We start from the raw sequence: 24,597 nt of genomic DNA, 5'->3' as shown, positions 1-24,597 counted from the left end.
TGATTTTTATCACCTTTCCACGATGTCCTTGACTTTTGTTTTCTATTGCTTTAGTTTTTTAGTTTTTTAATAGACTTCATGATCAGGATTATGGTCTTTAATCCACAAGATTAAACCACACGTACACAACGGTGGTAGATAAGTGTTGTTTTTCTACAAGTTTATGGAACTGGAGGAATAAAGCCGATTTCAAGAATATATGTCAATTCTACTGGTTGGTGGTATTGGTTTTCCTAGCTTGATGACATAACATTTCCTATACAACTTATGTATAATAGTGGTCGACACTTTCTATGATCTCATTTTGTATTGTTGTTGTATTCTTTGCACATTATTTTTGAGATCCATAAAACTTGAATCAATGCGTCTCAATTCATATTAAAAAAATATAAAAAAAAATTCAGAAATATTTAGAAGTATACATACCATACATATATCAAGAAGCAAATGCAACCATTGTTTATGCGAAAAACCAGGTTTTCCAGTGTTATTCTGGAGTTCTCACTAGATTTATCCAACTTTCCTATATTTCCTATATTCAGAGAAGCTACAGATTTCTCGAAATATGCGAAAACCCAGGTTTTCAAGTGTTTTTGGGCGTTTTTGCCATAGTTTTCTAATGTTTTGCGGTTATGCGCAATTAAATGGCACGATTTAAAGTATGTTCTTAAAAAACATGAGGTGATATACTTCCAAGTTGTAGAGAAATATATACAACTCCATCTTACGAAAAAAACACACAAAAAATAAGAACTTCCTAATCTTCCTTGTTGTTTAGGCTTCATTTCGGAGATTTTTCTTCAATTCCTTGTTCTGTTAACTCTTTTTGTATTTTCTTAACATCCACTTCTCTGAAAGATGCTACCATGATGATTTTCTTTGTAACTACCTTTTTCCTGTGGTAAATATAGAACGCTGTTGTCTGATTGATGAGTCCCTCCTTTAGTTTTTCATATTCTTCGATTGTTCTTGTGTAGATTCTAGTTTCTGCTCATTTTGCTGTGGCAATTTGGAAATTATTATGCTGTAATACATATTTTATGTCCCTAATTAGTCCTAATAACATCCTATCTATCCTACGGTAACTAATGGTATTTTTTTCTTTTTTTAGAGCACTTCCTTCTTCAGTTCTTTTTCGTTCTTTTACATTTTCCAATTCTTAGCTAGGCCCCGCCATTTCGCGTACTTCGTTCAAATTTTATTTAAAATATATTTTTCTCTATTTTACGATGTTCTTAAAATTGCATTGAATGGCGTAAAAAATAAAGAAAAAAATTGAATTCTGGGAGTGAATACTTTTTGCCTCTAAACGGGGTTACCTTTACTGCTTCTGTTCTTATACTTTCCTATAGTTTCTTACCCTTTGTTGATTTTACTGTTCATTAATACCTTACATAATATCAAGGATGTTTCAAGTATCTACTGAAGTACCTTTTCTCACAATTTAATTAAAATAAATCAATCAATCAATCAATTTTTTGTAATCGCGATATCAATATATCGCTCCCAATAAGAATGCTTGGATGTTATATTTTCTCTACTCTTTTGTATGGGGTTGAAGCTTGGACACTAAAAAAATCCAACATTAACAACCTAGAAGCATTCGAAATTGTGGTGTTACCGACGTATTTTGAAAATATCATGGATGGATCGCAAATCAAACGAACAAGTTTTCGAACAACTAGGAAAACAATGCGAAGTTTTAAATTCCATAAAAATCAGGAAATTGGAATACTTAGGGCACATCATGAGAGGTGAAAAATAGGAACTACTAAGGAATATAATTCAGGGTAAAATCAAAGGCAGAAGAAGCGTAGGAAGACGTAAAATCTCGTAGATACGCAATCTCCGTGAATGGTTTGGATGCAGTTTAATTGAACTATTCAGGAGCGTATCCAACAAAATTATAATTGCCAGAATGATTTCCAATCTCCGATAGGAGCTTAACTTGAAGAAGAAGAAGAAATCAATCAATAAAAGCACATACTACTATTAATTTTTCGGCAGTTGGCATGCCAAACTAGTTGACTATACAAAAGCCACATCAACAATTGATATATAGAAATAAATGTTTCCTGTATTAGTATGTACAACATAAATAATCAAAAATTATAGATTTAAGTAATACTTAAATGTGACTAACTGGTCTAATAAGCAAAAACTTGGAGATACTTTTGTTGTAAATATGAATGCAGAGATATGCTTTTATTTTCTTCAAATCGAGGAGTCGGTGCATTTTATACTTCTCGAGGAACGTTGCTAATATCAAGTGAAATGGATGGCAGAGGCAGAGGCAAGAACCTCGATTCGCTCAGCGCGGCCAACAGAGATTCGTGGGCTTATTTTGACACAAATAGCATAAAGTTAGTAGACGCTAATGCTAATTTACAACGATTGCATTGAGTTCGTCGAGACACGAAAGGACAGGGCGGGATTTAAGTTAGAATCATATGTCTAATTATTAAAATATGTATTTGTTTGCGGAAATTTCAAGAAAATCTACAAAAATCACTTATAATAATAAAACAGCACAAGAATTGGTCTGAAATAAAATCTTCGATTATGTATCAATACTTGTAACAAAAATACATATTTTAGACATGTTCAAGATTCTAAATAATTAAGACCATAGCTAAATATTAATCATGACAACACAATCCTAATTCTAGTTTCAAAATATTAAAATATCACAATCGCAATCTCAATATACCAAAGGGTAACACAGTCTTAAAACTGCTAAAGTTTATCTGGTACCTAAATCTACTCGATCCTTTAAAAATGTGTATACCAACATGTTATAAGTATACATATAAAATAAGTATTAAAAACTTTATACATAAAACATTTAATGCTCTTTATTCGAAACATATGGTGGTCTTTTTGAAGTGTGGTTATCGAAAAATATTAAGAAGCATTTACTTAATTTTTTCCCTAGAGTTAGAGTATGAAACCCAAATGGAAGATTTGTACAACTAATATTTATGACAAAATTTAAAGAAAACTTCAGTGTCAGATGAAGAGTATTATTACGGTTATATAATCTTTCAAAAGAATTCAAAATAAACATCAGCAATTGTGATAAAGGCCAAGGAAGACTAAATGCGTCTTTTTTATGTCCGATATACTCTTTGGCTTTTTAAAAAATGTAGCAATCTAAATTACGCTATTTACTGCTTTTTTGTTCTGATAATATTTACAAATCAGCAAAAATTTATTCCACATCCAATTTATTTATGACAAATTTATTCCACAACAAAAACATCAAAAAAAAAAAAGACAAAGATATTGAGCCAGTTGACTCCTATAAATACTTGGGCCATGACGTCAGAATAAGTCGAGACAACCAAACAATCGAGCTGAAAAGAAGAATAAACCTCGCTTGGGCTGCATTTGGAAAGATGAAGGATATTTTTAGGTCTAAGATTCCAATGTGTCAACAACAGTGAGTAAACTACAAGTTGCGGAAAGGGCAATGGAAAGAATAATGTTAGGGATTTCTCTTATGCTACTATAAGATCAGGAATAGCAGACGTTATTGAAAGGATAACAACACTAAAGTGGAACTGGGCAGGTCATGTAGCAAGATCAGTTGATGACCGGTGGACATAAAGAATTTTGGAATGGAGACCCCGAATACAAGCTAACAGAAATAGAGGTCGACTTCCAGCGAGATAAACAGATGACATAAAAAGAGTGACTACAAATTCGATTCAGATGGCGGAAAATCGGACTAAGTGGAAAAGCATGCGAGAAGCCTATGTTCAGCAGTGGACGTTAGAGGCTAGTTAATGATAATTATGAAGAATTTATTAGGGTCTCAATAGCGTATAAGTGGGCGTATTGTCCTCTAGTTCCGAAGAATATTAACAATACGACATGTAGAGTAGCTACTGATTAGTAGAACTAACGATATTTCCTTCTTTATATCTCTATAGGCCTTTGATGAGACTTAGCTTTCCTTAAAAGATCCATCCAGCTTGTGTGTACGCTGAGCTCGTACGTCTGTTTGCACACCATCTATAAAGTATTTTTATTTGGTCTTTAGCGGTCTCTCACCAATGTGTCACAGTTATTTTAAACATCGATTTTCGGATCAGGTCTTCATCTTTAGTGCTCAAGTCATGCCCTACCCATCTCAATTTGTAAATTTTAATTGTTTTTATGATATTTGTTTCGTTGTATAGGTAGCATACCGTCAAATAAAAGGTTTCCTATCAATCGAAATCTATTATGACTCTATATATTGTGTTTAGGATCTTTTATTCAAAAGTTCCCAATATATTCTTAAATCTTTAAGTCATATGTTAAAACTGGTCTTATAAAAATTTTACAAATTTAAGGTTTTGTCCTTCTCGAGATATTCCTTGATATTTTGATAGCGAGAGTAGCATTTGTGCGTCCAACAAGACGCACTTTTTGAACAGACGAAAAGACCAAGTTATAAAAAATATACAAATATTTAAACATCTTCTCTTCTTGTATTTCTCATCTTTGAGGAACTGCTGGTACTGCCATATATTTTATTTACTAAATGTTTATTGTAAATCCCATAGTTATTTAAGCAAGCTTTCTGCTGCAGTGAAAAGTACTAACACGGAAATGTAGACTTAAAATATGTATACCCCATTAATATTTCATTTTAAATTCGGTTACCGTCTCTTTCATAGCATCTTCAGATCATAATTTTTAAGACCTCCTTCTGTTTATATAATAATAAAAGTATCGAAAATTGAAATTATGTGTTATTCGAATGTTTCTATTATACTCACAAGACTGTTCTATTCTACACATTAGGTAACAGAAATCTATTACTTTATTCAGATATACCTATCTATATTTTATATTTCGAATAAACATATGCATAAAATAGTTTGGTGACAAAAATTTTTTTTTTAATGTCATCTTTCTCTATACCTACATACATCTTCCAAATTAGTTTTTTATCCCCAATAACTAACTTCAAAAGTAGTGTACTTACTTTTCTGTAAATTTATATATTATATTTAATTTTGTTGTGTCATTTTGTTCAGTCCGTGTCTGCATAATGAGAAACGCAGCGAATGGCCTCCACGTTTTATTATAAGGAATGGGGAAAATACAAGGATTTAAATTAAAATTTAAATAAAATGTCTGTAGTATGTTGCCTTTCTTTTGCAAGGATTTGTTTCGTTTTATTGCACTTCTCGGTATCATGTCGGACCGACAAAAAAAAGTGTCCTCTTTGTAGTTAATATTAAATAATTTTGCTGCGTGGGTGTGTATCTATTCTTATTGAAGATTAAAAAAAAAAGAGATTAATCTGAATAAATGGTGTTTTGAATTCATTTTAAGTTTCTTGAAATTTATTTTGTCCTCCATTCTATCCAAGATAGTGTCAATTTATAAAAGTTAATCTCTTCAGTGACTAGGACAATATGACATATGTGTAGATATGTATTAGTATGAAAAGATTGTTCAAAACTATATAAAAACACGTTAAAAACTATCTAAACATCAAAGAAAAATTAAAAAAACGCCTTAAATAACTTATATTCCACACTTCTTAAAGATAGAACAAAAATGGGAATACTAGCAAAGGTCTAGTAAGCTAACAAGGCTAGCAAACTAGTAAGAAATTATAAGAATTAAAAAAAATTTTCGCTCATCTTTTTGAAATCTTATAGGGTATTGATGATATACTTTAGGAAGAAACTACAACATTAAAAAGGTTTTATTGTTTCATGTAGCACTACAAAAACATCGGAGTGGTACCATTTAAAGGGGTGAGTTTTTGAGACGGAGTGAATTAGTCCTTATGCACTAGGGTACATTAGGGTGAATTCTATGCACTTTTAGTACATATAAATCTACAAAAAAGTTATTAACTTTTTATTACAATGTTACCTTCTCACGTCAATAATATAATTTTTTTTTACAAAAATATACCGTTCAATTCAGAAAACGGAGCAAAAAACTACGAAAAAAAAATTTTTTTTTGCTTCATAACTTTCTTTCACTAAAATATAGGTGTGGGCATCGGATAATATAAAGTTAAAATCTTCTATCCTTCCTCTTTAAAATGACGTTTAATAAAAATCTTTGGCTTTTATAATATCTGAGATACGATTTTTCAAAGTTCGACACTCCATTTTTGGACCATTTCAAATTTGGACAAATTTTTTGGTCACGAGAACCAGACGGAATAACCAACGAGCTTCTAAAACACGGAGGAGAAATTATAACCCTAAAGATGACAAATTTTATACAAAAACTAATATTGCACTGCAAGATACCAGACGCATGGAGAAAGAGCACCATGATACCAAAGTTTAAGAAATGAGATAAAGTAGACCCCAACAATTATAGAGGTATAAATCTACTGAACGCCGTAATTAAACTTACCACAAAAGTCCTAGCCGACAAAATCAATAAACTAACAACTTTATAAGATAAACAATAAGGATTCGGGTCCGAAAGATCCTGCGTAGACACCATATTTATACTATGGATACAGAATGGGAAACAGCGAAATCAAAATATTATGTTATGCAGATACGCCGCATTAATCGCCGAGACAGAAGACAATCTTCAAAGATAAATACACATCTTCAATACAACAGCCAAGAAATACAATATGGTAATATCAGCAGCAAAATAATAAAGCAGGAAGCAAGGTTTAGATATCTGGGAATAGATATAACTAGTTATGGAGATGTTGAAAAAGTACGACAACAAGACTTAAAAGTAAGTAAAGTGGCGGGATCTCTTAATAGCACAATTCGGAAGAACAAATACCCTAAGATAAGACACAAAAATAAGAATCTACATAGCACCAATTAGACCTACATTAACATACACGGCGGAGACAAGACCTGCCACATCTAAAACGAGACGACTATTGGCAGACTAAGTATTGGCAGACCAAGAAAAAGATGATGCGATAATTTAAATAATTTAGCAGGCTAATATTGAAGAAAAAACAGGTTTTAAAACCTACATACAATAAAAAAGAAGAAGAAGAAGACAAATTTTTTACTTTTAACGATTTTTGCTGACTTGTACGACTATCGTCTAAATTTCTCATTATAACTTTTTTCTTGTACATTTATGTATACTAATTACCAAGCATAAAAGATATCTTGTTTTCTGTACTTCCAAATAGTTTATTGTAAAATATTTTATGACTAACAGTAACAATGATATTGTTCGTCACAGTGTGATTCTTGAAAAGATTTTTGTTAATTTTTTTTTTTCATTATAACTTTTTTTTTCAAAGGAAAGATTATTTACTGTACTTTAAAAAGGTACCTCATACATATCTGATTAACGGAAGCAAGATTCATCTTTAATTTTTCTATTAATCCCAATTTTGTTACGTTTAAATATCGTATGTGCGTGTTTCTTACATACATATCGGCTAGTTCCCCGTTTGACAGCGTAATTTGTTTGAAAGTGGGGTATTTTGCAGCGAAACAGATTTTATGTGAGGGGAACAGATTTTATTTATCAATTTGTTTCTCTTAAAAATATATAAAATATCGTTGAAACAAGAAATTTCAAAAATAGCCGTAAAAGGTAGCAAAAATCATTAAAAGTAGAAAACTTGAAGAAGCATATCTCGCTTAAAATTAGTCCTAGAACCTTCTAGAGTAGACCATTTTAAAGGTGATTTATTTTTCTTTCTAATAAATGCATATAATTCGGGCTAAAAATAAAAAGAAAATAAAAAAAGGAACTAATATGCCCCTTTCTCAAAAACGCTCTCTAAATGAGCACTCCGCGGTTTTTCCTATATAAGGGCCCATTGACCATATAAAACAATAAAAAGCCCTTTAACGTTGTAATTCTTTTTATCCCTATTTTTTTTGACATAATCAATAGCCTATTAATATGTATAGGAAGGATAGAGTTAAAGAAAAACTAATAATATTAAATATGGAACATTTTTTAAAGAGAAGAATTTATGTTATTACATTTGTCTCATTACTTGTATTATATTATAAGGTTTATTCTATCAAGGTTGAGGCATCAACTATATTAATAGTTGATGCCTCAGATAATATCTAAAAGGTTTGATCATTTTATAAAAGTAACTTCCTTTTTCTACAAAATTCTCATCATAAATCGTTCATTTTCCCCCAATTTATCTAATAATTCTCTTCCATCTTCTTCAAACTGTCTAATAATAGTCTAGATAACCATGTTAGTTTTTAATAACGTATCATCAAACAAAATCATAACTTATACACTACAAGGATAAAAAACTTTATTTTGGCAGAAATGATAAACAACCACCATCCGTCTACGAATTTTACCATGCTGTCTCTCTGAATTATTCAAGATATAAAACAGATGACTACTAACTAGAAGCATTGGTGGAGATCTATATAAATATCTGGGGCTTAATCTTGTATTTCTCACGGGTTTTATAGTTTCTTTATGTGCACGTGAGTAAGAACAATACATTTGAGCTAATACTATACATTTCCCGTTGAAAAAATTTTTGCAGAGTATTTATTGTGTTCGTCATTCCTCACCGTTTTTTGTTTTTTTCGAAATGTTCCTATCTAGTATGAAGTAGTACGAGTACATCATTATTTTGACAATCTTCTTATTTTGGTCATTTTAAGTACTTTAATTGGTTGTTACGTTTGGGTGTACGTTTCAATCTGGCTTTTGCCTATATATGTCTTCTAGTTTTTTGCTTGGATGAAAGTCCATCTTCCAGCGGGTATACTATATTTATATACAATGAAAACCTAAATATAAATAGGTAAAGTCGAAAGTAAGTATACTCCATTCCACGAATATACGACTATTTTAAATTCGCTTTAAGGTATCGATTTAAATGGTCCAATGTGCTGAATTGTACAATAGTAAATTCTCCCCATTTTAAAAATACTGTTATGACAGAAACCTTAGATTTAAATATGAAGTTATGATATAAATATAGAGTTAATGGTTTATAGAACGGTAATTCAGACTTTGAAGTATATAATTCCTATCATTGAGTTTATTATTGTAAACAAGTTGGTTTTTGAATTAAGTTATTTAAACAAAGTGTAACAATACTTAAGTGATCAAATAGTGTAATTTATTTAGTCGAATATTCAATTAGTATTAAAAAAACAAAATAACTTACTTATTTTCTTATTCTCCTAATCTCCTAAAACTAGCATCAACGATCAGATTCACAACCATAATCAGTCGGCGATATATGAAACTGTATATAAATTTTCGTTACTTTTTAATATCTGTAACGAGTTGTTACTTTAACTATCAATAGCCGGTATGTTATACCCGTTACTTTCGGAACTTTTAAGAGTACATCCACTCAAAGCAAACAAATATTTAAAACTAACAAAATGAAATATTAGATACTTTTTTTGGTTTCTGAACCATCGATCTGCCAATTTCTTTTCATTTATATTAAAAATAGTATGTTTCTTTTTATTACAGTTGTAGTACCTAATAAAATAATAAAATAGTGTAATATCAAAGAAACCCGGCACGCCTCTTTGGTGTTTACATTTCACGGAAAGCTTACCCAAATGTCTGTCATTATATTTATTTATAGTAGCGTTTGTGTAAAAATTTTTGTTATTTTCGGATTAAATTTCACAATAAATTTTGCGTCTATCTGAACATCTATTAACTGAAATAATTTTAGTTTAGATGTCATAGTAGTAGATCCTTTTTATTGGAATAATGATTAGACCAATTTACCTTCATACTTCTACTTGCACAGTAAAATATTCGTTGTCGAAGTAATCCAAAACAGTCGTATATTCGTGGAATAACCTTATATAAGTTAAACGACAAGAAAGTACATCTAGATTATAATATGAGACCGTAGAACATTAGTGGTATATTTTTAAAACAACGATTATGAAGCGAAGTTAAAAATGTTTAACAACAAGAGAAAAGAGATAACTGAAGGCATTTTGGAGATAACTAATTAAAGAATAAAGGCAGTAATAACAACAACATCGAATTCCAACTATTACAAAGTATAATAAAAAGAAAAATAAGATAGTAAACAAAGGATTAGATTTAGAAAAATTTAAGTAAATAGGGGGCTTGTACAACAAAATATGACAACTTTAATTTGCAGAAATAAGTCATCTAGATATAGTAAGAAAAAGGAATAGCTTAAATATACTGCTATATGAAGAGAAACATATTTATGGAAACAGAATAAAAATTTCGCCCATAAAATATAAACATTATTGAATACATAGAGAAATTAGAAATAAGGAAGTTTCTTCACAAGATGGGGTGGGGGTTATAACTAAGCAGACTATGACTAAAGCAGAATTTTACTTGATATGGAAAGTACTTCACTTTTCCCATTCCGCCCCTTATACAAAGTAGGACGGGATATAACAGTCATAAGAAAAGCATTGATTAAAAATATAATTAGTGGAAAATAACTTGTGTTAATATTATCCCTAACATAATTATTAATTGACACATAATTCACAGATGAAAACTAATTCATCATCCTCGCTATTTACGTCTGTACAATAATTATGTGCCCAACTGTAGCACGATGAGCATGCTGCCCATCCTTCAATGAAACTTAAATAAAAGTCTTATCCGTATAAAACCTGGACATCATACTCGGTGTCAGAGTCTCTTTTCTTGTCTTTCAGACCTTTATTTAACAACATCTTCTTTTTAACCCCCTTCTTTTTAGTGGTTTTACTTCCGTCTTTATTTAAGCTGACTTTTCTTTTTATTCGCTCTACTTTTTTAGCCGCCGTAGCTTTTGTTTCTTCCTTTGCCTTTTTTTAACTCTTATAAGTATAGCAATGAAGTCAGAATGGCTGTTTTCCCCAAAAACAGTAGAAAATGACGTTGGTACTTGTAACTAAAGGATTTGGAACAGTATCTGGTATCCATGGACCTGAGGAAAAATGGCTAGGTGTCCACCGTTAGATGCTGGTGTTTGACTAATGTGTTCCTACTTAACTACTTCATTTGACGTTGACAAATCATTGGCGTTACTGGGCTTCAAATTATCATCTATTTGAATATCTGTTGGTACAAAAGGAAATCGTCTTTACTAAAAGCATTAACCGAGAGGCAAATTCCTATTTTCCTGAAGCCGCATGCCGCTCAGTGCTGTTTTTATTGTAGCTGCATTAATAAATGCAGCTCCAAACTACGATGCAATCCAAAATAAAGTCACTACTTTTTTAGGATTTGATCTTAACCATCTTCGCACTTCATCAGTGAAACATCTAAAGGCTCGCCAACGCAACGGTGCGAACAGTGGAAAGGAAAGCAGAGCAATACAACTCCGTTATCTCGAGCAAGATCAATGAGTTCGAGGTTTTTGGTATGTGCTGAATGTCCGTCGAACAAAAGCAAACCATGAACGTCTTTTGTGGCCTTAGAAAAATATATAAACTTTTTTAACCAACCAATAAATGTTTCGGTAGTAACCCATCTAGAGTCAGAGACTTCTCCCAACCTCCAGGTGGCAGAGCCAACTTGAACTCTTGCTGCTTTTGTTTCTTGGAGAAAATTAACATCTCTCCTCTATCTTTTTTTCTTCGTAAAGATGTAGTGGTATCATGTAATTTGTTTGACTATTTCTGTCCAATTATCTCTCTCCTGTGCGTATTGCTTTGCTTCGGAGAATGAGTAACCAGTCATGTCCTTTATTTGGCCTGACCATTATACTGGAGATCTTCCTCAGGATCTTTTACGCGCTACGTTACCTTCAACTAGCATTCGCTCCATGCCTTCTCTTCTTCTAGTTACATGTCCAAAATATCTCAGCATATTTTGGTTGATAGTTGTGATGAGTCTAGTTTTTATGTTGAGCTCTGCTAGAAGTGAGTTATGCATATGCATATTTATTTTTAAACCATATTCCGTACTCACCGTGCCTAGCCCATCAATAATTTGTTCCAGTTCTTCTGGTGATGACGGTAATATAACAGTGTCATCAGCATAATGTAGGTTTTTCATTTTTCTTTCTCCTATTGTGGCTTCACTTGCCATTCTTTAAAAATTTGATGCATAATATGTTCACTATATATATTAAATATAATAGGGAATATTATGCATCCCTGTGGAACTTCAGATTTTGTTTTTTTTTTGGTTTTCGAAACCACATTAATAACTCTTACATTAGCAGTATTATTTACATATAGCTTTTGTAATAGATAGATGTTCTGGGGTACCCATTTCTCTAAGTATATGCCACATTTTATCCCATTTTACAGTATCGAACGCCTTGGAATTGTCAACAAAGCATAAATATGTTTCTATGTTAAACTCTCGAGATTTTCGATAATTTGACAAATATTAAGAATATGTTCTTTTGTTTCTCTACCTGGGACGAATCCGCATTTTTTTTGGGGAATTTGTGGTACTTAAGATACTTGATTTTAGTCTTTCGTTGATGATGGTTAGAAGTACTTTGCTCGCGTGTGATATCAATGCCACTGTACGGTAATTACTGAAATCTGTCGGTAAATTCGGTATTCCATTTCTCATTGCACATTCTAAGCATTACTTCATTTCCTAATTCTCCCATTTCTTTGAGTATTTTAACTGTTATTCCATCTTTTCCTTCTGCTTTTCTGAATTTTAGCTTTTAAATTGCCGCCTCAATTTCTGATTTCAATATTTGAGGTTCTTTTTCATAAATTTTTTCTCATGAAATTAACATAAGTAGCATGTAATATCCACTGGCAGAAAAACAAAACTTCACAGTTACAATTTCACCTCCCTTAGATGATGTTAGGGTGCCTGCATGCCGTTTCCCTTTCGTTGCTATGGTTTTAGAATGTCCAATTCACGCTAATGCAGGTCTCAGCACAATTGAAGATACGAGCAGAAGTCAACTTATATTTATCAATACATTCTGTAAACAGTGATTGGAATTGTGCTACAGCTACTCGATTGCATTCCTCTTCAAAAAGTATTTAATCCAGTCTTTTCCTGCCGTTTCATTACTTTGGTTAAAATTATAAACAATTGTATTGCGGTCTGCTAACTGCTACGCCAGCTTACCTTTCATGGATAGGCCGAATAATCTTTTTTCCATGTCTTTGACGTAAGTAGCAAGTTTCAACTCTTGATGTTCATTGAGGATACACATAAATTTTTTTGACTTTTTGTTGATGCGAAATTCCGGACTCTTCCGCTTTTTCCTTGCAGCGGTAAATAACAATGGAATAAAATACAAGAAAATATTATATGCATTTTAGATACATTTCACGGAAAACATTTTATGTATACTTAGGTAGGACATTTTAAACATAGATTATTATAGGTTCCACCACTGGTAGTGTACTCGTGCATTCATCACTCCACGCTGATAATACTGTTTAGCTCGGATCCGTTTTTCAACACACTTGAATATTTTACAAAAACATAAGTGGAGGTAACAATTATAGAACAGACAGACAAGATGGCAGCTCACTGAGTTATTGTAAACACTTCATGATTCGAGTAAGCTGGTATGCGACCATGAAAACGAAAACATCCTCCTCGACGTTGTGCGTTTAGATTACACAAGTAGGGAAGCTTTTTAAAAGGAGATTAGCTGACAAATTTCAGGGTTAAAAGCGGGCCATACTTTATATTTATAATATTAGTAGGTTTAACAACTTGTTCATTTATTAAAATATCCAGGCTCTTTCAAAAGATGTTTTGTAGAAATTTCATAATATTATATACTAATATACTACAAGTTATTATATTTTATAAATATTTTGTCCTATCCTACAGGATAACATAATAAACAAACGATAAAAATTTCAATATATTTTGTACTCAATGTAAGTTGTTTACAGTTGCAATTACATACAACAGATATTGAACCAGAATATACATAACCTTTTCTTGTAAGAAAGTTGAAAGTATAATTTGATCAAAATCTCTACAACTTCTTACTTGAGTTTATGCTAAGATACATTAATGAGACGTTTCTTTTTTCTTTAACATTGTAACCAGAGGTAAATCGTTGCTGACATTTTAATCTGCCTGCATTTGCTTTGTGCTACAGCTACTCGATTGCATTCCTCGATTGCGTCAATCGTTAGTTGCTCTGATCGTTCGATATTTAGGATGCGTACATCTACTGGAATATCTCTTCATCAGAACCTCAGTCTTCCCAGCGGCAACTTTTCTTACGGGTGCGCTTCCCACACAAACCGACACACGGATCTTCTCTCTTGACATAGTCAGTTTATCTCAATCATATTATATTTGACTGGATATATAATTCTTTAAATTCCTGGTTAGTTCTCACTCTGTATTACTGTGTAGTGTTATCCTTAATCGGTCCATAAATGAGTTCCATATCGAAAATTGTTCTGGTCTACTGTATTTTTGGTTAGCAATTCTTTTTCTGAATTGGACTCTTACCAAAAAATGGTCGCTGTCTGCATCTAAGCCAGGTAGACTTCTAAAATCGACAATGATACTGCCACTTCTTGTATTAATGATAACGTGATCAATTTGATTCCGTCATTAGAAACCCAGGTCTGCTTAAAGCTGCGATCGCACAGATCGTCGAAAGGCACTCTTCGCTGCTTCAGATCGACAAAGAGAAACAAAAAATAGATATTAGTGAAATTATCAAATATTTACTTTTTAATAACTTCCCCAATTAGAGAGTTAAGTTTAGTTTTGTCTACCAGTGTTGCCGGTAAAAAATTTAGTAAGTTTAGTAATTTATACAATGATAAAAGCTCCAACACTACTTCGCTAGACCACTTCATAGTAAAATTACCATGAAACTGACCGTATCTATCCCTAGTCACGTCGAAAGTGTTTGAGGGGTAAGTACGTGCTATTCATCAGCTTGCAACTTCTTTTTAACCATGTTAAATAATCGACAAACAACAGAACTGGACACGCTGGCCATAAATAGACAGTTTTGCCCTATCCCAGGGACCGTCAAACACAAGTATTAAAGATAAACACAATATTGAAAGTTGTGCTGGTTCCCGTCTTTATATTTTGTCTCTTTCTATTACGTATTTTCTATTTTTCTTCGGTGATGAAGAACAGCGTTCCCCGTTGGGGAACTCATATGGGAACTCACTATGGACTCATACCCTACTGGTATGAGTCCATATTGCAGTGTTTACTGGTTCAGAGTAAGCTACGTTTACCGGTGTTTGGTCTAATCACTTCTTTTCTTCCTATTTTAGCAATAAAATCTTTCCCAAGAAGTGCCAAATCCAGCATAAACAAAGATATAATAAACCTCTACAACTGGTCATACAAGACATCTTTAGTTTAATTTCTTTTCTTCGGAGCACGAACTAATAGCATCAAGGTGTGAAATAGTTTTCTTCTAAATACCATGTAACACATTATTTCATTTACTGACATGGCAGAACTCAGCATGCTGTTTTTTATAACAAAACATTTTTTAAGTTCATGTTGATTGTTAGGGCATTATAAAATACTATTCAGTATTCAGTATATATTCAGTTAATCCAACCAACCAACCAACAAAAGTATAACCAACTTTTTAGACGACCATTTCTCCCTTCCATAACAGCCCTGATCCTACGTTCCCTTAGGGGTTAGTTACACAACTTCGATAAGCCAAGACCACAATTTTTGAATGTGGCGATAGGAATTGAGTAACAGACACTAGGTTAGTGGTTACAATGTATTAATAAGAGCTTAATACGCTGTTCTAATTATTAGCTAATAAATATATACTTATCCTATAAAATCAATACTTAAGCAATAGTTAGTTATTACGATAATTATTTTGGATAGAAGACAAAGAAAATTAAAAATTTAAAAAATACTACCAATTATTTATAAATTGTAAATTTAAAAATTACTCTGCCGCAAAACGTTGTTTCTTTGCTCTATTTAAGCAGTCCTATTTTCAAATTATATGCGAATTTTTCAAACGCTCTAAATGTAAAATGTAAGCTATTTTTCAGTACATAGGTTTTGTGAAATTATAATACTTTAGTTGTAGTATTTGTCTCTTTTTTTATGATATTATGCCTTAACCGTTGACTGTTTTGTCTTTTAAAAAAGTTGAAAAAAGATACCTCAATAAGAATACCTCATAGAAAAGTAATTGCTATTATATAACTCATTAAAAGGCACACTAAAAGGACAAAGTCTTTGTCCAAGTGATTACAACCCATTAAAAAATGGAAAAAACCTATTTGGGAGTGCTTATTAAACCAATGGCTGCCTGTTTGAACCTAGGGAACAGATATGCATTAGTATATCATGAAGGCGAAAGCAAATTCTAGGCGACCTCTCTGTTAAAGAATCAAAAATGAAAATGACTAAGTTTTCATGTGCAGGGTATATTTATGAAGTTAGAATTTATTTTTACAATAAAGATTTAAATATCCAAAACTATCAAAAATCAATCAAAACCTATTAAAGTTTGACCAAGCAAAAATGTGAAAAACAAAAACAAAAAGATGATAATTTAATTACACCATTGTTAGATTGGTGTCTACTTGACCAAATAACAAAAATGCTTACCCCAGATGATATAATTGTTTGCAATTTAAAAGTTTAAATTCGCGGTTTTTTATTTGAAATGCCTCATATTTGTTGCTAAAACTTAAGATGTACATTTCATGCTATAGGTTTTGAAGATTGGGCTCTAACATTGGAAATTTCAGAGTAACTCGTCAATGGAAGGAATATGATTGTTGATCTTATGAGAATCGTAAAAAATTGCAAAAATCGCGCAAAGTTTATATATTTAACAGCTTTTTTAAACTGACTTCACTTGCGACAAAAGACAAAAATTGCATACGAAAGCAGCACTCTTCTTCTTTAAAATCATTTTTTAATTTTGTTGAAAAGAGCCTCTAATCAAAAGATATCGAATTTTTACCACCGATATAATATAAATTTTATTTAAAAAATTGATATCAGACGCCTAACTGACATTCAAAATAGTCGGTTGTTTCAAGCGTTATTTCTGAGATAACTGTTCATTCTATATAAAAAGTACAAATGAACAGTTTTGTCCAAAAATTATCTCAGCTGCATTTCTTGTTTGAAACATTTTTTCCTCCGGCGTATAGATTCTTGGTAAATCGATATTTACTCCTCCCCCCACTTCGATGGTGGCTTTAGGGGGAATCCCGGAGGTAGGAGTAGCAAACTATTCTGTATCTTGGAACGGAGACTGGAAGATATTCTACTACCCTCAGGCTCACATGGGGCCTCGTCCTCATCCGATGATGGCCCCTGTTACTAAGGACACCGTCAGGCAGATGTGTAACATTCAGAATATATTCCGTTGCTCACCAACATAATCAATGCATGTCTTACGTTGAGCTACTTTCCAATCTCATGGAATGTGGCCAGCAGAGTCATGATTCACAAACAAGAGAAACCCCTAGCCAACCCTGAATCTTATAGACCCATATCACTACTGAGCACCTTAGGTAAAATCTACGAGAGGATCCTTAAGGAGAGGCTCATAGAATTGAGTATTGAATAGAGCTCACTTCTCCATTCCAAATTACCAATTCGGATTCAGGGCTGGACATTCAACACAAAATGCATTAGTTGAAACAACAACCTTCATTTCACAATCAATTAACGAAAGAAAGCACGCCATAGGCATATTTCTAGACGTCCAGAAGGTATTCGACCAAGTCTGACACACAGGCTTGGTCGAAAAACTCCACCTTGCTGGACTGCCAAAAATCTTTTGTTAAGCTAATAAATTCCTATCTCTCTAATCGGACGATCCGGATCAAAGTTGGTAACACTTTATCCTCACCATTCACTCCACAAGCGGGAGTACCCCAGGGCTCAATTCTTGCTCCAATCTACAACACAATCTACAACAGTGGCATCCCCCGCCCCCAGTATAAAAAACATACGAGCCTTAGTATGTCGCTTGAAATAGAAAGAAAAAGAAGAAGAATCGTTAGGTATTTGCATTTCATGACAGATCGATAGAATATTGGTATTTAATTACAGTCTTTGTTTAATTAAATTATATTTATATTTAGCTGCAGTGTTTTTATGATTTTTTGTCGATTACATCGTTATTTTTTATAAATAACGATGTATCGGATATAGATTAAAAAGCACTGTCCGACGTCAATAATTTACGATGTCATTACAAGGTACTCTAAAAATAATCTACCTATAAATACCTTATGTAACACAACTATGACATATAAAGCCCATAACACATACGAGAAAGCTTGTACTTATATTTGAATGAATGAATATTTCTAAATATTACACTTTTGGATATTAATATTTCTTTGCATATAAAAAATAAATAAGTTGCCGAAACCAATAACTTTACATTTCAAATTTCCCCCGTTTCAGATAGACCCCATGAGGAATCAAGAAATGTGGCCATGGCAAGTTTGAAACCATCACTTATCGTTTATTTCGTGTGTGTAACGCCTTCGACAGCATGGCCTCCCTCGATTACACAAAACGACGCCATTAGATGTCTTGGCTCCATAGATTAATACCGAACTACTTAAAAACAGTGGACCAGTAAAATAGTAGAATTGAAGCATACAATAAATACTGTTTAAATTTTTTTTGGAAGGCTGTAATGAATCGTAGTGAACCATACGTTAATAGGTAAACAAGAAAATACAAAACAGCTTGGATTTTTGGTGATGCTTATATGGTGCAGTCTGAATGGATGAAGAAAACAATAATATTTAGGTAAGTTGAAAGTTTGTATATTCTTTTTAGCAGTTACGTTAACCAGAATGCACGTGTTTATTTCCTTTTCCTTTCTATTTGGTCCCGAAATATACATTGAATGGATACGAACAACTCGTGAGTAGATGTTGTAAACATTCTTATATCTTACAGAAAAATAAAAGGTATTACTTTTTATATATGACTATAAACGTTATTGGTTTCAAATATATACCTCTCATAAAGTAAACAGATTTAAAGATTTAGTTAGTGAAATATTCTTAGCCAATGAAGAAATAGAAAAACTTTTTCCGACGGAACTATTACTTTGTTTTACTGTGTATATTAATAGTTTTGTTAAATGGTTTCACAGTTATTCACTATTTATTTGCTTTTCTTGCTAAATGATCTACAGGCTTACCAGTCTTTGTCAGTGTCTTGCATTTGTAAATAAATTTCATACCTGCAAATAAAAATAAGACATTAATTACAAATATTTAATTGCAGTACATAATAACATTCTTAATAATATGAAAGAAAAGCTATTTTTTACCATTTTATTGGCGTTTTTTTAAATTTTTTTCAAATATAAATATAATTAGTAGCTGGTTTTTTTCTAAAGAATTGTAGTAGCTTACATACAGGGTAAAAAGTATTTATAATAAAATAAGTAAGACTTTTTCTACAAATAAAGAATTTTCTTTTCTATTAGCTACAATATTTGATAAAAAGTTTCTTATCTTTCTCCAGTCCTGCCTATTTTTGTATTTCCTTTTTCCCTCCCCTCCTCTGAAGTTTAAGATGGTTATATTGATCTTGTTTATATTCGTTGGAATAGTTTTTAAGTCAATAATATGTTCCTCTTCTTCCTTAAATCCTTCTGCTATTTATTTTATATTACATTATGTTTTCTTATAGGGAATGAGTATTTCAGTTCTTCCCCGACATGACCAATATTTTGTCAATTATTTTTTTAGCGTGTTTATTATTTCTCAATTTATTTTGAATTTTGTTAATTGGTTCCATATTTATAATAGTTTTTTTGTGTCCTTAGCGCTCTTCCAAGACATTGGCGATCATCATGATTCATTTTATTCTGTTTAAAGCAGTTTGGAAGAGTTCTATTTTTATTTTTCCACTCCACTGCTCCACTGCCAAACTTTTTCAACCAGAGTCATACATCGTCTCCATGGTCCTCTTTTTTTTCACCTTTCCTCGTAGGTATAACCAACCGCATCAACTCATATTTTTCATTTCTTAGTATGTGGCCAAACTAGCTCATTTTTCTTTCTTTCGTAGCGTTGATTACTTATTTATCATTTTCATATTTCATAATATTTTCCGCATTCTTCGATATCACCACATCTCAATGCTAACAAGTCTCTTTTCAGTTGCATCCATAATTGTCCAGGCTTCAATTCATATTACAAGACATAGAATATTTAGGGAAAATGTGTACAAAATGACATAGTTTTGTTTTTGTATCATAATTTTTTATTGGTAGTTCACAGCACATCCATAACTTACAATAATCTTCTTTGGTCCTTAAATTATCATATGCCATTTTGTTCATATGCTTCGGATAAAATGAAATTTTGCTAATGGACAAAATGACATACATAAAATAGCTACAAAATTATTGACCTAATTTGCATATTGACAAAGCATATCATTTTCTTTGTTCTTCTTGAAATATCAGCGCATGAAGCTTGAGCCCAACGCAAACATTGTGAGTCACGCAATGTCTTCTCTGGGTTTATATCTGGAATAAAGGTCGTTACAGTAAATGCAAGCACAGTCCTCTTCATCATCATGAGAAATATTAAGAAAATTTTCTTCCTCCTCATTTTTTTCAAATAATTTTTTGGTGGCTTTGCATTTTCCTTTATTAGGGGAGCTTTGTGCTCACTATTAAATTTTATTTACAACATGTTAGTACAAGTCAACACCAACAAGCTCTGTCATATTTTTGGTTTACATTTGTCCTTGGCCACTAATAAAACCTTCTTTTGGCACCGGAGAACCATGATTTAGAACCACGAGAGATAACGCAAAAATGTAAAGGTTTTGTCAAAACCTGTTCAGACTCGATACATTACTGTTGCAGGCTGAGGAGGCTGTTCATTGGAGTTATCTGCCAGTGGTATGTTTGCGGTTTTAGCGGGCTTGTACATATAATCCGGAAATATATTAGGGTTTAGCAGCTAGATGCCAGTGCTTCTAAATTCGTGACATATATTTTGCATTGTAGCTGCCTTGCCATATGCTCCGTTGAACAAGCCGGCGATCTTAAGATGTGTAACAACATGCCCAGGATGTTTCTTCAACCATTTAGCAATTTCTTGGTTATAGTAGTCAAGAGGTTGCATACGAGGAAATAAAGTTTTAATACCTTTATGACTTGCATGAAGAAATATCATCATTGACGGTATGAAAGATTTAAGAACAATAACACAACAAACAACAGTTGTGTTTGCTTCACGCTCCGCACTAGTTATAACTCCAACTTATTTGTTTTCTGTGGTAGCTAAAATCTTTTCACGTTTTTGAACTCTAAATACCCCAGATTCATCAGTATTATAAATACGGTGCGGTCTATAGCCATCGGATTCTAGCAAGCTTCCACACAACTGATAAAACTTTTGGGCTTAAGGTGTAAAGATTCGATTAAGATTTTGAGCGCGAGGTGCTGAAGTCAGAAGTGAATTCTGGTTTGCGTAAAGATATATGTACTACGTCTTAGGAATCCATCCAATCACTCCAGTCTTCTCCTACCTTCTGCTTTTGGATGTTAAATTTATGAGCGAAACCGTTTTTCTCTGCCATCTGAAAAGCTAAATCTGGTACTGATGCTCGTGTCAATCCGAAAAAACGACTTTCAAGGAATTGTATATGCCCAAGTAATTGCTTTTCTACATTAGATGGAAACATAGCTTTTCAATAACCAATGCCTTTTGAATTTGACACAAAATTGAAAGAGTGATTTTCTTAAATATTTGGGAAGATATAATATGTCACTGAGCAAATGAGCTTATCACCACAATGAAATCACGACATAGAATTGGGTTAGCTCATTTAACTTTCATTAAAATTAAATCCCTCTTCTGCAATGATGACATAAATCTAAAGCACAACAGAGGATAGTAAATATTATATATGGTCAACGGTCGTATCTTCTTCTTTAGATACCGTCTCTAATGGAGGTTGGCGATTGCTCTTGCAAATTCGTCTCTATCCTGTGATTTTCTTATTAGGGTTTTTAGCTCTAGTCCTGTCTAATCCTTGATGTTACTTAGCCAGATCATTTGTTGTCTGTCAGGACCAGGCTTTTATTCTATTTTTCCTTTTATTATTAATTGAAAAAAGTTTTATATTTCGTGTCTGAAATATGTCCAAGATAAGGACCTAGAGATGTGGATTCACAGAAGACAGAATAAATGAAAAAACCACCAAACGACAAACTCCTATAAAGGGCTAATACTATTCGGTAATTCCTAACAACCATAAAATGTTCAAAAATTTTCTAGTTAAGTCATATTCTTTGAAATAACCACTATCGTATATTACCACTGATAAGAAACGGCAAGATAGAATGATGAAGAGTAGTTGATAGAAAATAAGCATCACGGCTAAAGAACATTAGCGACTGAACAGGTATCCGCAGTGTCAACCAATTCTTTAAACTGTTTATATTGTCAAGATGATTACCAACGTGGAGAAGACCAGAGAAGGTAGAAAAAGAAATAAAGTAAACTAGACATAGTTTCATTTCGAGTTTAAACGATTATGTATAGAAAAGCCGTATTGGACGAATTACTACTTCGTTATTTGTCATTGCATTGCAGGTCATAGCAAAGAGCTAGCAACAATTTTTGGTGTTGTAGTGGAAATTAAACACACATAATAACCAAATGTCGAAAAGATGCACCTCTAAGCTATACCTATGTAATCTATCTAGGCTGCTTGAATTCGTTTCAATGTTTTAATGTACCTATAATTTTTGCAAAATTTAAATGAACTTTTTATTGTTAGTTTCACGCACGCAAGATAAACTATTTTCCGTTTATTCTTTTACATTCAGTTTTAGTACGTAAGTACAGCTCCTTGATTCATAACTTTTAATAGCATTGTATATCGTCTGGATCTTGGCACATACTATTTTTAAAATATTCTCTAAATCACAATTTCCTTTTTTTATTTGTTGGTAATTCGTTTTTTTTTTAAATTTAAGTTAAGTATATTGCACTTAATTTAATCTAGCACTAGCATTATTGTTTCCCTATAGAACATACCAATACAATTAAAGAAACGTTTGACCTCAGCATCAAATATCCATTTGGTTTGTGGAGAACACTTTTATATTTTTGTAATCCAGCGGTTTGAAATAACCATTTTATGAAATCTCTTCACAATTTGATTCGCTGATATTCAAGTCTCGTACGTGATGTGAATCCAAACAGAGAAATAAATGAAAACAATAAAAGAATTAATGCTATGCATGTTTCTTATTCATACAAGAATCAAACGTTATTGAATGTACATGTTTTCATGTCTTATAAAAACAACAAGTTGTAAGTAGTATTTTGAACTATTGTTTATAATAACCAATGAAGAACTTTGTTATAGGTGATAGATAAAAACAGACTTATGCGTAATAACTAGCCGGTTACTTTCGATTTCGATCTATTACCTTTTGAAAAAGTTAATATTGTCGACTCTTTATCATCTAATTTACTACATAGATCACATGTTTGTCGGTATTTCGCAACACTTAACTGTCGTGTAATTTGCACCATCAATTCAAATGTTTAAACTTGAAACAATAAGTACTGTGCAGGTAATTTAACAAGCACTCCGTAAGTGAAGAATAAAAATTTTTGGAAAATTATTTCATAATCTATTAAGAATTAAAAAAAACATACACTAAAGTAGAGAACTTTTGATGTATAATGGTATTATATTCATTAAACATTTAAATTATTGAAGATTATTATTGAAAATGATTAAAGATTACAAAACGTGTTCAGTCTATCATTAGTAAAAATGCATCTGAACGCTTAGCATCCCATCCTATAAATGTCCGACAAGATCGGTCCCAAAACAGACTCCTAAGATACATCTTCTTCTTCTTCTTCTTCAAGTGCCCTGTCCGTTGCGAACGTTGGCTATTAACATGGCAATTCTGATCTTGTTTGCGGCGCTTCTGAATAGTTCGACCGATGTGAGCCCGAACCACTTCCTCAGATTTTGGAGCCACGAGTGTCTTCTCCTGCCTGGCCCTCGCTTACTGTCTATTTTTCCCTGGACAATCAATTGCAGTAGACGGTACTTATCGTGTCTCAATATGTGGCCTAGATATTCAAGCTTTCTTTGTTTAATTATATTCACGATTTCTTTCTCATTTCCGATTCTTTGGATTACCTTTATGTTGGTGACATGTTTGGTCCAGGATATACGAAGAATGCGTCGGTACATCCACATTTCGAATGCTTTTAGTTTTCTCGTGAGCGTCTCCGTCAGCGTCCAGGCCTCCATACCATACAGTAAGATCGGAAAAATGTAGCATTTAACTAGACGTAGTTTTAGGGGAAGAGACAAATCCCTGCTTATGAGGAGCTTTTTCATATTGCTAAATGCTGCTCTAGCTCGTTCTATTCTCACCTTAATTTCTGTGGCCTGTTCCCATTTTGCATTTACGTTGGTGCCAAGGTACACATAAGATTCTACATGGTCAATTAGTATGTTACTTATCGGTAACTGTCGAGCAGGCTGTTGCTTCCTGCTTATCAGCATCCACTTTGTCTTCTTGAAGTTGAGGCTCAGGCCGTATTCCTCACTAACTGAATAAACTCTTTCCATTACCTGGTGTAATTCGTCTATGGTACTGGCAAGGATCACCGTGTCGTCGGCATATCTTATATTGTTCGTTAACTCGCCGTTTATTTTTATGCCCTCATT

General features: G+C 32.6%; 1 protein-coding gene and 1 long non-coding RNA gene across 6 annotated transcripts in view; one reads left to right on the top strand and one right to left on the bottom strand.

Moving 5' to 3' along the window:
• Window positions 1–24,597, bottom strand: part of Abd-B (Homeobox protein abdominal B) — a 645,906-nt gene that overhangs the window by 223,196 nt on the left and 398,113 nt on the right. The gene's annotated exons all lie outside the window — the stretch shown is intronic.
• LOC140433247 (uncharacterized) overlaps window positions 1–24,597 on the top strand; it is a 94,799-nt gene that overhangs the window by 14,863 nt on the left and 55,339 nt on the right. For all 3 annotated transcript variants that reach the window (XR_011949895.1, XR_011949897.1, XR_011949896.1), the window contains exon 2: window positions 18,307–18,660. This is a non-coding gene — a long non-coding RNA (uncharacterized lncRNA). The remainder of the gene's footprint in view (window positions 1–18,306; window positions 18,661–24,597) is intronic.

Source organism: Diabrotica undecimpunctata, chromosome 2, assembly GCF_040954645.1.
Source record: "Diabrotica undecimpunctata isolate CICGRU chromosome 2, icDiaUnde3, whole genome shotgun sequence".
Taxonomy (NCBI): Eukaryota; Metazoa; Arthropoda; class Insecta; order Coleoptera; family Chrysomelidae; genus Diabrotica; species Diabrotica undecimpunctata.
The sequence above is the reverse complement of the archived record's forward strand: the minus strand, read 5'-3'. Positions and strand labels throughout refer to the sequence as shown.